This window comes from Oratosquilla oratoria, chromosome 25 (assembly GCF_046742065.1).
Source record: "Oratosquilla oratoria isolate Oo_2021 chromosome 25, ASM4674206v1, whole genome shotgun sequence".
Lineage (NCBI taxonomy): Eukaryota > Metazoa > Arthropoda > Malacostraca > Stomatopoda > Squillidae > Oratosquilla > Oratosquilla oratoria.
Window position 1 is genome coordinate 57713046 of NC_134801.1, and position 18435 is coordinate 57731480.

Sequence of the window (18435 nt, forward strand, 5' to 3'; positions counted from 1 at the left end):
TGAGAGCGAAATTTACACCCCCACGATGCCTGCAATAGTACTCATTTCTACGAGAGATCGAACCCCGTTGTTAAAACCAGTATTGGATAACATTTGTATAGTCAGAGAAAAAATATATATTCTGGCTAGAGCATTGCGATAACGTGTCCATATTTACTGATCATACATAAATTCCGTGTATGATATACTGCACAAATAAGGTTTCTGTATATGTGCTCATACATCCATACAGAGTAACATCCGGGACTTTGGTCACGTGACCTGTGGTAACCGTGGTGAACTGCAGAAAAGAAATTCTATTAATCCATAACTAATGCAAATCACACACAAAAGTTATTCTACGATACTGACACACTTTAGAAGCAGATGGAAATCCAAAGACAATATATTCTAAATTCTGGGATGTAGCAAGTATACGAGAATAAACATTAGAATTGTTTTGTATAGCGAAATTTGGCAGCTATTCTCACCAATCGGGACCCGCTTGACGTTGTCTGCCTCAGTGTTTGATTGAGACTCGTGAGTGGAACTTTATGTTGGATTACCATTGGATCTATAACTTTATTATCCTCTCCCACGGTGAGTAACTAACTTTCCCCAGGTTCACGCATGTATAGTGCATCCACTGTACTAATAGGATAACATTTGTTAGCCTAGTTGTGGAGAAAAGTTGATTAATATGCTGTGTTTACAATCTCCCCCTTCTCTGACCTGGAGGTAGCAAGAAAATGGCGGAGGGTTCCCCTAGGTAGTGATACGCACTTTCTACATAAGAAATGACAGTTTGACGAGCTAATTCTCGTTCCGATTCAATAGAATGTATAGCTGCCGAATGTGCAGACACTCTCGTAAGTGCTGTGTTAAAGCCGAGTGTGTATATATACTAGTTTTGGCGTAAAATGGAATGACAGTTGATGGGATGATCAAGTTGATGTCTGTGGTGCTTACTAAGCCTCAGATATTAGCCTGTAGGTCGTTAATTACACACTGCTGTTCTGTGGTTACCCACTTTCCACGATCATTAGACACAGGCGATTCCGTTTTCCGTAGAAAACGGAATGCGGGATGAGGCAGTTACGAAATAAACGCGAAATATAGGCTGTGTTTACAGCTGGATAACCGCGGATGCGTGTGGACAACAATGAGTGACTGAGGAGCGGATGAGGAGGTGAGAAGAACGGGGGGAGGAGGAGGAGGAAGGGGAAGGAGGAGGAGGGTAAAGTTCTCTGTGTTTTTCTGTCTGCGGGTTGGGTATGTCTTGTTGTCAAGGTAAGAACATAAGGATGAAGGAGACTGCAAGAGACCATAAGGCCTACACTAGGTAGTGTGTTGAGCAAGTTATTGAAGCAGTTGTTTTGTGTGTGTAGTTACAACGTGTATTATTGTTTATGTGTACTGTGGTAGTTTTTAACAACCGTGGTAGTAGTTGCAGTAGTAGTTTGTGTGATGGACAGAACTTCCCCGTGGATTATGAAGGTAATTGAAGGTAATTTAAGTAATAAGTAGTGTTGGTTATAGTTGTTTAAGTAGAACTAAGAGTGAACGCTGTAGTTTTATAAAAAATTTATGTCGTGTTTTGTTACAAGAGAGAGAGAGAGAGACTTGTTTCTTGGTGAGAGTTTGTACACGCACACACACACACACACACACACACACACACACACACACACACACACACACACACACACACACACAGGTGGGCGTGTCCCAGGGGGAGGTTGCAGCGGCTAGAGACTGAGGGCAGGAGGGGAGGGGGGGCGGGGATGGAGGGGGAGCGGGGAAGGGAAGGGGGGTAGAAAAGAGGACCATGGGCACAGTCAGTCCGCGTACAACGGACAAGTCTGAGCCTCGGGGGAGCCGGACCGCCTCGCCTCGCCTCGCCTCTCCTCGCATCGCATCGCTCTACGTCAGTTGGTGCGTGTTGGAGGGGCGCGGTGGGGGGTGGTGGTGGCTGGAGGTGTTGTCAGTCGCGGGGAATTGACAACCGTGTCAGTGGTGTGGTGGAGGGAGCGGACGGGGAGCGGAATCCGCGCGGTTCTCGGTGACGAGACACGTGCACACTCGTGCATGTCGACCACAGGTTGTGTGTGTACATAGCCGTGCACATACGCACGCACACTTGCAGGCTTCAAGTTGCGTGCACATATGTGAAGGGTTCCATGTGGTTGAGGGTACATGAAACCGCATAACAGTACAGTCACATACATATATACGAACACACACACACACACACACACACACACACACACACACACACACACACACACACACACACACACACACACACACACACACACACACACACCACACACACCACACACACGTGTACATAGACACGCAGAGGCACCAAAAATATCACGGGTACATATATACACACATATACGGGCACATAAATACACACACATACGGGCACACACACACACACACACACACACACACACACACACACACACACACACACACACACAAGGGCACACTTGCATACACGTGCATACACACCCACTGGGACACTCACAGTTTCACACTTTACACAGAAACAAACATGCTCTCATACACATGACACACACACGCACACACACACACACACACACACACACACACACACACACACACACACACACACACACACGTGCATAGACACACGCATGTACACACACGTGTATACACACAAATTAAGAAACCCCACACGTGTTAAGGACATTAAAAAGTAGAGTTTTCCATACAGATGCGTAAATATATGGAATAACTTAGATCAAACCCAGCCTGGAACAGTACATGGATTGAAGTACAAATATGATAATTGGGAACAAATATAGTCCAGGTTGGAGCAATACATGCTTTTGAAGCTATCTAAGATACCTAAAAAAAATAGGAGACGGAACCCTACGAGCATTGCTCTTTTTCTGTATAGTACAGTTGTGTAAGTACAAACACAAACATAAACACACACACACACACACACACACACACACACACACACACACACACACACACACACACACACACAAATAAGATCGCCCACCCACACAAGCAGACTTATATACACACCAACACACACACTGACAAATTGACACACACAAAAGAGACACATGTGTGACTGACTCTGTGTGTGTGTGTGTGTTTTCATCTAATTGTACATCTCTTACTATGATCATAGGACACCACAAACGTGTCTCCTTTCCTGTATACTAGTTTGTTACACATACAAAAGGACACGACAAACTCGCACGTGAAGCGTGGCAGGAGATTCTCTTTTAAGCATATTCTGTTGAAAACGACAGCAAATTCATTAGAAATTAATTTCTTTCTTAAGCTTTCTAGCTTTCGGAAAGTAGATTTCTGGGGAAATGAGAGGGGAAGAAGCTTAAGAAAGAAATTAATTTCTAATGAATTTGCTGTCGTTTTCAACAGAATATATATATATATATACTGTATATGTGTGTGTGTGTGTGTGTGTGTGTGTGTGTGTGTGTGTGTGTGTGTATACACGCACACACACACACACACACACAGGCCCAGCACACAGCCACATCACACAAACATACAAAAACAAGAATTCCGTTCCAAGGCCTTGCAGCCCTCTCCATTCTTTCTCTTTCCCAAAGAGGATGCAAAATCTTGAAACGGGGTTCGAAACATGGTCGAAGGAGAACAGCGTGCTACCCTTTTCAAAACAACAACAACAGGAAAGGGACAACGGCCCCAAGATCCCTCTGTTGCGCTCCCTCTCCGCCTCTCAAGACGTTCGTATGAACGAAGCGAAGGTCCCACCCCCAACCTCCCGATCTCAAGGTTAATCTTCTGTGATAATACCAGAACAACTACCCACCCTCTCCGCAGAGGGCCATAATCACCTTCGTCGGCGTTATCAACAGACCCAATCGCCAGAGTCGATAACCACGACCCTAAATCCCATCAAGATGTATTGCATTCCCAAACCTAAAGAGCTCTGAGGTTCTGACCACCAATTTGACTCATACCGAGAGGAAGTATACCCTGATTTGGAGTCTTGAAGTCTCTATGAGAGTATAAGATGAATTTGGAGGCAAATTTGGAATTCCACGTGACATGTGGCCCCAAGGAAAAACAATGACAATGCAAATACACTAAAGATATCAATTCAAGAAAGGGATCAAATGAAGATTCGCCACCCCAGACGTCGACAGGGTTACAAATCTTTTGTGGATGACAATTCTTCATGTGGGCTCTCCTAGAGTGACAATTCTTCATATGGGCTATCCTAGGGTGACACTTCTTCATGTGGGCTATCCTATAGTAACAATTCTTCATGTGAGCTATCCTAGGGTGACAAATCTTCATATGGGCTATCCTAGGGTGACAATTATTCATGTGGACTAACCATACCACAGCAGTAAACACCCCACATCAGAAACGTCAATGAACCATTCCATGAACTAATACATACATATACCAACGGCTTTTTCTCCCTTACAAAGGATGTGGCCAAAAAAAGGTGCATAAAATCCACTCCCATTCCATCCCCACATACTCCACTCCCATTCACCCCCTCCCTCCCTCCCTCTTATCTTGGTTCCTCCTGGGTGACGGGTCATCCCTGCATCTCACCCACTGTCCTGGGTCAGAAGCATTGTAGCTAGACACAGCACATCAGCAAAGCCGCTTCATTTAATCAGCGACCCCCCCCTCTCCTTCCCCTAATTCAGAAAAAGAGAAGACGGGGAGAGGTCCCTTCGGGCTGTGTCAAAATATCATTCACACTTACCCCCTCACCCCCCATCCCTCACCCACTCCCTTCCATGCATCAGAGGATCATCCATACACAACCATTCTCCATCCACATTACCCAAAGCTGCCTCAAAACTGAAAGTACTAACTAGAGTCCATCGTATCTCAGTGCCAAGTAGATACACAAACACCATATCATATGCAAGCCTTCTGGATCCTGTAATATCCCCAACAGGCACAACCAGAATGGATAACTACATCTCAAGTTCTCACCCAATCGAACACACACACACACACACACACACACACACACACACACACACACACACACACACTCTCATGGCGCTGCGGTTAGAGCTCTGGCCTGCCACTACGGAGGTCCGGTTCGATCCTCGCCCGGGGCTGAAATAATATCAGTATCGCAGCGCGCTGAGGGGTGTTACTCCAACTCTCGTGGGCGGGGAGTTGGGGGGTGTGTGTGTGTGCAAGGTCATAGCATTACCCATAGATCGGACCTACGAGCTCTGAGCTCTTCTTCCAGGAGGGAAATAGCTGTCGATCACGAGTCCAACACGTGATCCAAAGACCAAGTGAATACACACACACACACACACACACACACACATTCCCATCACCAGGAACAACAAATCCTGCTCAGGTCTTCGAAGAAAAGTGATCCAGGACAGCCACCATTACTGCACACTATTATACATTGGAAATGCCCAGAACTCATCCCAAAATGGGAAAACGTACGAATCCTTCTGTAGCATTATCATCCTGACTGCATATGCTTACAAGAAACACAGCTATACACACACACACACACACACACACACACACACACACACACACACACACACACACACACACACACACACACACACAGAACGTAAGAACATCAATACTTGAGGAGACTGCTGGAGACCATAAGGCCTGCACTAAGCAGTTCCATGTCCATTACCACCCATCACCCCCATCCATAAAGTCATCTCAGCTCTTAAAACAACAACCAATGGTTTCAGCGCTCACTACATGATTACAAAGTCTATTCCATTCATTAGCCACTGTTGGTAAACCAATTCTTGCCTACTTCCCTTCTTAAACCTATTTTTTCCAGACTAAATTCATTACTACAAACACATTAACTACTTAGAAATATATATAACATATCTATCTCCCCTTCTCTACCTACCCAAGCCAAACGAAGAGGAGAATCCTTTTGAGTAAAAGCAGCAACGAGTGCAACAGCACTGTAGTCGAGAGGCCAAACGCACAGTATGGGATGCAATATATTTAACGTCTCGCCCGTCTGAAGAAGCCCTGCTGGGCGAAACGTTAAGTATATTGGATCCCATACTCTGCGTTTGCCCTCTCTCCTACACTAATCCTTATATTTTCATATATTTCATGACTTCCTCTCACACTCCATAACCCTCTCCAAGCCATTTGTTTTCTCCGTCGTCCAATAACCAATTGTTCATTATACCTTTGCCTATCAGAAGTAATTACTTTAGAAACATTACATGATCTCATTAACCAATTAACCCCACCTATATCTTTTAAGAGACCCCCTTTATATCTTCTACTAAGAGACCGCCCCTATATATTCTACTAAGAGACCCCCCTTATATCTCCTACTGAGAGGCCACCCCCTTATATTTATTAAGAGGCCTCCCTTATTTCTTCTACAAAGAGACCCACCCCCTTATTTCTTCTACAAAGAGACCCACCCCCTTATATCTTCTACTAAGAGACCCCCCCCCTTATATCTTCTACAAAGAGACTTCCCCTTATATCTTCTACAAAGAGACTTCCCCTTATATCTTCTACAAAGAGACCCACCCCCTTATTTCTTCTACAAAGAGACCTCCCTTATTTCTTCTACAAAGAGACCCACCCCCTTATATCTTCTACTAAGAGAGCCCTCCTTATAACCTCTACTAAGAGACCTCCCTCATATCCTTTACTATAGACCCACTCCTTATATCTTCTTCTAAGAGACTTCCCTATATCTTCTACAAAGAGCCACCCTTATATCTTCGACCAAGAGACTCCCCTTATATCTACTAAGAGACCCCCCATATATCTTCAACTAGAGACCCCCTTTATATTTTCCACAACGAGCCCCCCTTATAACTTCTACTAAGAGACCCTTTATATCTTCTAAGATATCCCCCTTACATCTACTAAGAGACCCCCTTATATGTTCTAATAAGAGGACCCCCTTATATGTTCTAATAAGAGGACCCCCTTATATCTTCTACAAAGAGACCCCCTTTTTATCTTCTACTTGGAGACTTCCCTTATATCTTCTATTAAGAGCCCTCCCTCCTAAATCTTCTACTAAGAGACCAGCCTTTTATATTTTCCTAAGGGAACGCCCTTACAACTTCTACGAAGATACCTGCACTTATGTCTTCTACTAAGAGACCACCCCTTATATCTTCTACTAAGAGATCCTCCCTTATATTTTCTACTAAGAGACCGCCCTTATATATTCTACTTAGAGACTCACCCCTTTATCTTCAGCTAAAAGACCCTCCTCATAACTTTTACTAAGAGATCTCCCTTATATCTTCTACTAAGAGACCCACCCCGTTATATTATCTACTAAGAGACCCCCTTATATCATTTACTAAGAGACCCCCTTATATCATTTACTAAGAGACCCCCCTTATATCATTTACTAAGAGACCCCCCTTATATCATTTACTAAGAGACCCCCCTTATATCTTCTACTAAGAGGCCTCCTTATATCTTCTACTAAGAGACCCCCTTCTATCTTCTACTAAGAGACCCCCTTCTATCTTCTACTAAGAGACCCCCTTCTATCTTCTACTAAGAGACCCACACCCTATATATTCTAACTGACCCCCTTATATCATCAACTAAGAGACCTTATATCTTCTACTAGGAGACCCACCCCCTTATATCATCTACTAAGAGGCCCACCCCCTTATATCATCTACTAAGAGAACCCCCCATATCTTCTTCTAAGAGACCCACCCCTTATATATTCTACTAAAGACCCACCTTATATCATCTACTAAGAAACCCCCTTGTACCTTCTAATAAGAGACCCGCCCTCCTTATATCTTCTAATTAAAGTAAACCCACTCCCTTTATATCTTCTACTAAGAGACCCACCCCCTCATATATTCTACTAAGAGACCCCCTTATATCTCCTACTGAGAGACCCCATCTCCCTTATATCTTCTACTAAGAGATCCCTAATAGCTTCTAAGAGATCCCTTATATCTTCTACAAAGAGGCTCCCCTTATATGTTCTACTAAGAGACCCACCCCCCTTATATCTTCTACTAAGAGACCCCCTTTATATCTTCTACTAAGAGACCCCCTATATCTTCTACCATGAGCCCTCCCCCTATATCTTCTACTAAGAGACCACCTTTTATATTATACTTAAAGACCCCATTATAACTTCTACTAAAAGACCTCCCTTATATCATCTACTAAGAACCCCCTTATCTTCTACTAATAGAACCACTCCATTATATCTTTTGATAAGAGACCTCCTTATGTTTTATACTAAAAGACCCCCCTTATACTCGTATATTCTACTAAGAGACCCTCCCCTTATATCTACTAAAAGACCCCCATATATCTTCTACTAAGAGGCCCCCTTATACCTTCTACTAGGAGACCCCTATATATCTTCTACTAAGAGACCCCATTATACCTTCTACTAAGAGAACCCCCTTATAACTTCTATTAAAAGGCTCCCCCTTATATCTTCTAAAGAGACCCTCTTTGTCATTTTCCTAAGACCCTCCTGTATATATTCTACAAAGAGATCCTCCTATATCTTCTACTAAGAGCCCTCTATACTTTCTAAGAAACTCCCCCTTATATTTACTAAGAGACCCCCATATATCTACTAAGAAACCCCCTTTATATCTCCTAAGAGATCCACCCACCTTATATCTTCTAAGAGACCCCCCTTATATAATCTACTAAGAGACCCCCATAAAGAGACCCACCCCCTTATGTCCTCTATTAAGAGACCCACCCCCTTATGTCTTCTAAGAGACCCCCTATATCTTATTCTAAGAGCCCCCTTTTTTTTATCTTCAACTAAGAGCCCTCTCTCATATCTTCTAAAGAGACCCCTTTATATCTTTAAGAGACCTCCCCTTATACATTCTATTAAGAGACTTCCCCTTATATATTCTATTAAGAGACCTCCCCTTATATCTTCTACAAAGAGACCCACCCCTCTTTTGTCTTCTAAGAGACCCATCCCCCTTATATTTTCTGCAAAGAGATCCAGCCCCCTTTTGTCTTCTACTAAGAGACTTCAATGCAAGACAGACACAAACACACCACCAGCACAAGTCCAGGAAGCAAACTATCCTTTTTCATAACAACTCACCATCACTATATAACACTTACCATCCTAAGCCTTTCACACAATGAACCACGCATGCATTGTCCTGCCATTGTGTCCACCGGATCTCCTCCTGGACTATGAATGGTTGGTAGTACCAGACTTACATTATAGTGACCATTTCCCACTTACACACACACACACACACACACACACACACACACACACACACACACACACACACACACACACACACACACGCACACACAGTTACAGCCTCGATGGTCCCTTTCTCGATCAAACTGGGCAATTGTTCAGACAATAGGCTCAACACTTGCTTATCTCACGAACCACATAACCTCAGCACCAACCTTATCATTATCAGAAACCGTACCATCCACATCACGACACGATGGTCCCCTTGGTGAAGCCCAGATTGCGCCACATTTTCTCATTCTCCCAAACTAAGAAAGGAGGAAATCTCTATAAATAACTACTGTCCCAATCGGACTTACAAACTGACTCTGTAAGCTCTAAGAAAGAGAAAAAAATTCACGTTTCGAGCATCATTGCAACAGCAACACTATTTTCTCATTGCATCACTTCAATAGGACTCCAAACTGGCTAAACCACTGCAGATATCATAAATCAGGCAGAAACGATAATCTATGTTAAGATATTGTGAGCAGTTCAAGATGGTGGAAAAAGAAGACACGGGGGTCTAGTTCAGAGTTTATCACTGACCGGTTTCGCCCTAACCACAGAAGAAGCGTAGAGCGAAACCGGTCAGGAATGAACTCGGAACTAAATCAGTGTCTTCTTTTTCTCCCTCCTTCAAACATGCCTCCGCTGTATTCTTTGATTTGGAAAAAGTATGTGACTCGACCTGGAAACGAAGAATCCTCCAGAACCTTTTGACTCGTACGATTTCGGGGAGCTGTGCAGTCCTCACCACCTATCCTCACCACATACCCAACAAGGGAGTTCTTCAAGGAAATGTCCTCAGAACTCCTCTTTTCACCCAAGCTATAGATAACGCAAGAAAACCCTACCCAATAAATATATATATATATATATATATATATATATATATATATATATATATATATATAATGCATATATATATGTGTGTGTGTGCATGAGAAAGCACATAAACTCGTGATTCTAAATATGCAGAAAAACCACCAAGGATGTCTAAATAGACGAAAGCGCTCGGCCATCAATTGATTATTTTCCTTAGTGTTTCTTCTGCATATATTGTATGTATATATATATATATATATATATATATATATATATATATGTGTGTGTGTGTGTGTGTGTGTGTGTGTGTGTGTGTGTGTGTGTGTGTATGTATGTATACACACCTGCAAACCTGTATGTCGATCACCTAGCACTGTCCTGCGCCTTCTCCAAAATGCCTTGTCCGAGTGCATTAGTGGGCAGAAAACCTTGGATTCTGTTTCTCCACCTCCAAGTCACCCTCCGCTTCTGTCGACTACGGTGCAGCAAAGTTACTCCTTCAGCACATCAAAGAAACATTACACTCCTTATGGTAGTTGTCTGTGTGTGTGTGAGAGAGAGAGAGAGAGAGAGAGATTCATCTAGATTCCCCACCTCAAAATTATAAAAATCCTGCCTCTGAGCTTTCAATCTCCCAAAGCTGTTGTCCTACACAAGATGGAGAGTAGATAGATAATCACTCTGGAGCTTATACCCGGCCTTCACACACACACACACACACACACACACACACACACACACACACACACACACACACACACACACACACACACACACACACACACACACACACACACACGGCCCTCCAAATGCAAGATCATGTACGCTTCCTAGGCCTACACCTTAGCACAGGTCTTTCGCAGTACTTCACTAAAAAGCTTATACACAGAAACTGCCCCCCCCCTTGGATATACATGGCAATTTGATACCACTAAAATAGCTCTACCTTATCAAGAGCACTCGTGTCAAACCAATCTACCAAACCGTTGAAACCTCAGTTACTCATGAAGACCAACACATGTCCATACAACGCCCATCAGCATGGCAGAAGCATGGCAGAAGCATGGCAGACGTGTTTTCTACACAACACCTAAGGGCCCAGTCACACCAAGCTTACGACCTGTTTCCGACCACCGCCGGCGACCAGGCTGATTTGTGCCGTTCCCCTGTTTATGAAAATAATTCAAGACATTGCGATTGGAATGAATCTCCCTCGCCATGAAGAAGATGAACATGGAATCACCTGACGCTAACCACGAGAGAAACCAAAGTGCCAAGGTGGTCGGCAACAGGTCAGTTTGGTATGTCTAAGGCTTAACCGAACCTCCCAACGACCTCCAGTACACGCCATTCCTCTCCTTAGCCGCTTTGGTTAACTAAATATCAAATGCCAACGGAAGCCACCCGACAAGAATCTGCTACCTAAGTATCCATATTTTTGCAATATTGTTAGATTAATGTGTAAACGACTTTTGCTTACGAGCAGAGCATACAAATGGAAATACATTTTTATTCCCAGGCGAAGATTCGTATCTAACTACTCTTTCTTTCTGAACTTGTAATGAGTGAGTGTAGATAATTCTAAAGTTATGGTAGCGCGATATAGCATATTCAGCGAACACGTTCAGCTCCTAACACACAGGGATTTCTTAGTCGAGTCTTAGAGGGTCCTGATATGCTCCACGATTTTCGCTCTTCATTAGAGCACTCTTCGTCTGTCGCCACGTTGACTGCACACTCTTGGCTGCGTCACTGACTTCTTCGTGAGCCAAGATGCCAGGATTGGCTTCAAGCATTGGAAAAAGATCTCAGACTTGTGGGTGATACATTTGGAGATCTTCATACGGGAGGACTTCAGGGTCGTCTTAATGGACGAAGACCTTAGTCGGTGGTGCTGTAGCCTAGTGGTTCTCAACCTGTGGTCCATAGACCCCTAGTGGGCCACGGTGGTTCACAAGTGGACCAGCCAGCCGAAAGTTAGTGGCAGTTAGTGGATGCAAAACGATTTAATTTAGTGTTGAAGTCATCTCCAGGAGGTTAAAATGACAGCAATTCATAAGGACGGGGTACGCGTGGAAATAGGTTGAGAACCTTGGCTGTAGCCTAGTTTTTGGAGCATCTGGTTTCCCTCGTCGGTAACCTTGTCAGAGTAGATGTTGTGGACTGCCAAGCCCTCAGAAAGGTAGGCTACCAATGACAGAGACGTCAGCAAGTCCTACTCCAGCCTTCAGGAAGTGGGAAAGTCGCTCTAGGACGTCTCGTTTCCAGTTGTTGGCAACTGGTTTGGGCCCATGAACACATCTACCACATCAAGAAGGAAATGTGGAAGAACCCTTAAATTTTAGTCCAGTGTCCTTGACCAACATGTGCAAGAAAGCAGTGAAATGTTGGCAGTGTTTGCAAGAGAGGAATGTTCAGGCAGATAACCAGTTCAGATCCAGAAATAAAAAATGAGTTTGAAAATTGGGGATTTTATTCAAGAGTGATGTGCTAACAAGAGACAGGTGGATGAACTGTGTATGCTTATATTTGAAGGAAGCTTTTGATAAGGTATCTATCCAATTATACTCATGTGGACATTGGAACTTGTGAATTGGTAATCTGCATGGGTGAAGTAATTCCTGAAGACCGGATAAATGAAGACAGTTTTTAATGATAGGATATCTGATTGGAGAATTCCTATATAAGTCACTGTTTGTGTTGTCATGATGAATAGACCAGTAACACCAATATATTTGATGATGATAGCATCGTGAAAGAGAAAGATGAGTATTGTATGTAGTTACAAAAAAAAAAAAAGTAAAGGCTCGTTGTATAAAAACATATACATATTCCAAGATAACTATATACCGTATGACGCAATACTCAGCTAGTTGACAAGATAATTGTATACTTAATTATACAATGCTCATAACTGGTTTACAAGGTAATTATTTACTGTCTGGTGTAACCGGTACTTATAACTGGTACAGTGCGGCTTTTCGAGTGGAAACATCAAAATGAGGTCATCTTTGACTCGTCGCCACGCCCCCGTTTGTCTCCGAAAGGGAGAGGGGGGGGGGGTGAGGGATCATACTGGAATGGTCTGCACGGGAGAAGTACCCGTCCGTAGCTCCTGGAAGAAGTCTTGGGCTATCCAGGAAGCGTAGCTTCCCGAGCCATGCTGGCCTCAAGACTCTTCTTTGTTTCGGTCCGAGTTGTAACGCTGGAGTGGTCACTGGCCTCAGCAACTCCATGGCGGGACAGGAAATGGGAGTGGGGAAAGTTTGGAGTCTGTGGAGTTGCAGTGGTAGCTTGTCTTCCCCAGGAAGCGATCGAACTTCATTCCTCTTGCAGTAGCCCAACCGGAGGCACTAAGAACATAAGAATAGAGGAGAGATCGCAAGAGACCGTAAGGCCTACACTAGGCAGTTCCATGTCCCTTACCAACTGTCATCCCTATCCATGAAATCACCTCATCTTCTCTTCAAACAACCCATTGTTTCAGCGCTCACTACAAGGTGACTAAGTTTGTTCCATTCGGTAACCAATCTGTTGGTAAACCATTAAAAAGGGATCATGACATCCCTGGAGCTGAGGGTCCTCTCCTGCTGGTTGTGACCCTGATTTGACCTCTCCTGACCTGTCTTGACCTGTTGCTGGCGAGGTGATGTACCGACTTGTTATGGAGTCTGCCTTCGGTCATCTTTGTCCATTGCCCTAGCAAGAATTGGTTCTCCAACAGTGGTTAGCGAATGGAATAGATTTAGTTACCATGTGGTTAGCGCTGAGGTAACTTTATGGATAGGGATGGCAGGTGGTAAAGGGTATGGAACTGCCTAGTGTAGGCCTTAGGGTCTCTTGCAGCCTCCCTCATTATCATGTTCTTACGTTCCTCCTGGCTGGGGATCCAATTCAGTTGTAGGCACTTTCCCTCTGCCCAGAGACGCTGGTGGTGAGTTACGAAAGGACAACCAATTGTTTGGTTCCTTGTTTATTAATTTCTTCATTTAATTATCTATTCTTAGCATCCGACCTAGTTATGGACCAAAAGGTCTCCTGTCGGTATGCTCTTCCTTTCGTTGACCTTTGGAAGGTGGAGCAGTCGGATCCCCAAGCTGGATCGACGAAGCCCATCTGTGGAACTCACTCCACATCCTACCTTGTCGACCCCACTCATGCGCACTGACGCATTTTTCTTCGTTATAAAAAATGCCCAGGTCGGGTCTGTAGCCTCTGGAAGATACTGTGCCAGTTACTTTGATTTGTGGAACTCTGTATCCCAATAGAGCTTCTTACTGCGCTAGTTAATGTCAGTTCATAATATGCACTGTTTTACTACAGTGGGGATCTTAAATCTTGGAAGGTTTGATTTCCGTATGATCTCTTGTCGTCACTATTTATTTATTTGAAATTGGTTACATGAAGAATTGTCACCCCCTCCCCCAGAACGCCCACACGAAGAATCGTCACCCCATGAGATCCCACATGAAGAATTGTCACTCCCAGAACGCCTATATGAAGAATTGTCACCCCATGTGATCCCACCTGAAGAATTGTCACCCCATGTGATCCCACCTGAAGAATTGTCACCCCATGAGATCCCACGTGAAGAATCGTCACCCCATGAGATCCCACCTGAAGAATTGTCATCCCATGAGATCCCACCTGAATAATAGTCACCCCAGTATTCCCACATGAAGAATCGTCACCCCATGAGATCCCACCTGAAGAATTGTCACCCCAGTACGCCGAATATCAACAGTAGAATAAAGATTAGGTTAGGTTGAATGAGGGTTATGCTTATTGTCATCAACTTATACAACCGAAGAATCGTAAACCCAGGATGGCCCACATGAAGAATTGTCACCCTAGGATAGCCCACATGAAGAATTGTCACCCTGTCGAAGTCTGGGGTGGCAATTCTTCATGTGATCCATTTGAAGTAGTGACGTGTTTCGATGCTGTAACAACATTTCAAAACCACCTGGCGTGCCAGAGTCAACCTTGTGACGTGCCAAAGGTTCCCGACCCTGGACTTAGATAGTGGGTCGCTACGTGGCTCCTTGTTAACTTGGAAGGAACTCCCACGGGGGAGGAGCCGTACAGTTGGAAGGGCGGTCGGCCTTCCGGTAAGGGTTGGCGCCGGCACCGACCTGGATCAGGCGCCAGACGTCACCCAGAAAGAGGTCGCGGCCCATCGGTAGGGTCTCTGGAAGGCTCTTCTGCGACACAGACGCAAGGAGGAGATGTAATGTTATCAGTTCAGACTCCTGGTGACCAAAGGAACCGACGTGGTAATTCTGCATTACGCAAACGCTGTGGTGAATCTCTCTCTCTCTCTTTCTCTCTATCTCTCTCTCTCTCTCTCACACACACACACACACACACACACACACACACACACACACACACACACGCACACACACACACGAATTTGAAGTTTGGTATGATAATTGGGGAGAAAGAGACAGGAGGACCTCACAAATGTTCCTCTTTTCCTGTGTGCTAGTTAGGTAAACACACACATACACACACGCACGCACGCACGCACGCACACATTGGCATAGAGTACTGCACGAAATTGCTTGGTGTTCGAGGTTCGTGTACCTGTTAGTTTGAAGAGGTGAGGGGGCGTGTCAAGGTAATTGTAATGTTGGTGCAGTCTTAACCAAGGGCATGGGACGCTGTGATTGGCAGGTAACGAGACGGTGTGTGACCTCCTGCGACATTGTCGTGCGTCTTATAGATCACACACACACACACACACACACACACACACACACACACACACACACACACACACACACACACACACACACACACGCACGTATACACACACACACACGCATACGCACACACTAGTTTGCTGTTTTAGTGCTCTCGTCTTTGACAGTCTCAGCGATCCTGAGATAGGTCACCACCCAGTATCACAACACTACAAGCCGTCACCCATTCCCTTGAGCAATGCGTGGTGTGTGTGTGTGTGCGTGCGTGCGTGTGTTTACGGTCACAGCATTACCCATAGATCCATTCAGTCTTTGGTGGAACTCGGCTTGTGATCTAAGACCATGGTGAATCACACATACACACACACACACACACACACACACACACACACACACACACACACACACACACACACACACATAGAGTCTTGGGCAGTAAACTCAGCGGTCCCGAGATCGGTTCCCACCCAGCATTACAACACTCAAGCCATCACCCTTTCCCTTGAGCAAGGAGTGTGTTTATGGTCACAGCACTACCCATAGATTGGGCCATCCAAGCTATGGAACTCTTGGCATGTGACCCAAGACCTTGGTGAGTCGCGCGCGCACACACACACACACACACACACACACACACACACACACACACACACTGTATATGTATATATATATATATATATATGTGTGTGTGTGTGTGTGTACGCACGGACACATTTAGAGATACCACTGACGCTTATATATGTACGCAGGTGCACACATTCAGAGAGAGAGGACACTGATACATCACACACACACACACACTAGAAATACAGTACTCCACATGATGCATTGATCCGCGGAATAACATGGAGGAAGAGACAGTATCGTCAGATAGAGTATGGGACTCTGAAGTTAATTTTAACCAGCCAAGTGCACACACACACACACACACACACACACACACACACACACACACACACACACACACACACGTTTCAACATATAAACTTCACATACGTTTGCCGTCTAACCTTGATCTTTCCCTCAATGTGCCAAATATGTTTTTTCTTTTCTTCGCGCTTTCGGCGACCCCTCTTCGACTGAAGAAGGTCACAGGCTACTCCCTGAGTTATGTCTTACCAACGCTAAAGTCACCAATTATCTTCCACTTCAGAAACGAGGAAAAATACAAGACCGTCATCTCTTGGGAAGAACTTACTTTAACCAAAGCCACAGTCGTCATAAGTAGCCTCCTCCGGTACTCCCCACCTTATTCTCAATAACAGTAAAGATGATGATAAGAACCTAAGAATGAAGGAGACTGCAAGAGACCCTAAGGCCTACACTTGGCAGTTCCATGTCCCTTACCACCCGTCATACCTATCCATAAAGTTATCTTTTCTTAAAACGACCAATAGTTTCAACGCTCATTACATGGTCACTAAGTCGGTTCTGTTCTATTGGTAAACCAGTTCTTGCTTATTTCCTTCTTAAACCAAAAATTTTGTGATGATTTATCATTTCGTTGTAGATCAGGCCCATAGGTAACACAAGGAAGACATTTGCTCTTATGTGGGGATTGTTAGTGTGGGGTAATGTATTATAGGACGTTTAGTACCCTCTGTGTAATGGTTGCATATAGGGTAGTTTGGCTCTATGGCCTATTTTATGCTAGTTCTGTCTCATTGCTGGATGGTGTCCTGAACGTAAGGGTGGTACTAGTGTTCGTGTATCTCTTGAGAGGATTATTATTATTGTTATTTTTATTATTTTTATTTTTTTTTTTTTTTTTTTTTTTTTTTTTTTTTGGGTGGGATATCGTATTGAGTTTGTATGTAAGACCTTTTTTGTGATCTGGGTGTGATTGTATGGTGTTGTACATGTGATAGTTTAAGTTCGGTTTTGTTTTTCTCGTATCTTGGTTAAGTACAGGTTTACATCAAGATGCACTCTTCAAATTGGCCGCATAGATATACATATGCATTATCTACAGGAGTCGTATTTTTACTTTCATCAGTCATACGCTGGTCTTCTATAACAAGAAAATTTAACCAAAGTATACAAGACCTGCAAAGTTCTAATCACACACTGGATTTGTAGTAGGGGGGGCAACTATCCCTCCTCTCTCTCTCTCTCTCTCTCTCTCTCTCTCTCTCTCTCTCTCTCTCTCTCTCTCTCCGGACCCCCATAGATGATAACTTAGCCATCAGAGAAGTTCGATGTGTGAAGGTTTAATGCTCAAACAAGGTTCCTGACCTAGTCAGCCTTTATTATTATTATTGTTGTTGTTGTTGTTATTATTATCATTATTATTATTATTATTATTATTTTTTTTTTTTTGCGACGGTTACGCTGAAGTTTAGTCTCGTGGTTATGTCATAAGTGAACGGTGGGAGGCTCTTCACTTCTTTGGAGCTCTTCTTGATCACCGAAATACACTCGGAACCAGAGTGGGTCCCATCTGTTTCCTCATCTTTGCCAACAACACACTGAAGAACAGAAGAATGGAAGAGACTGCAAGAGACCTTGAGGCCTGCACAAGGCAGTTCCGTGCCCTATTACCACCTGCCATCCCGGTCCATAAAGTTATCTAATCGTCTCATAAAACAATCAGTTGTTTTTGCCCTCATTACATGGTTACTAAGTCCCATTCAGCGACAAAGACAGCAT

At 44.0% G+C, this 18435-nt stretch overlaps 1 protein-coding gene across 1 annotated transcript in view; it reads left to right on the forward strand.

The window, feature by feature from the left end:
- Positions 1-509: 509 nt before the first annotated feature.
- Positions 510-18435, forward strand: part of LOC143038970 (uncharacterized) — a 40456-nt gene continuing 22530 nt past the window's right edge. Inside the window, exon 1 of the mRNA XM_076208814.1 lies at positions 510-579. The gene's annotated coding sequence lies outside the window, so the exon portion shown is untranslated. The remainder of the gene's footprint in view (positions 580-18435) is intronic.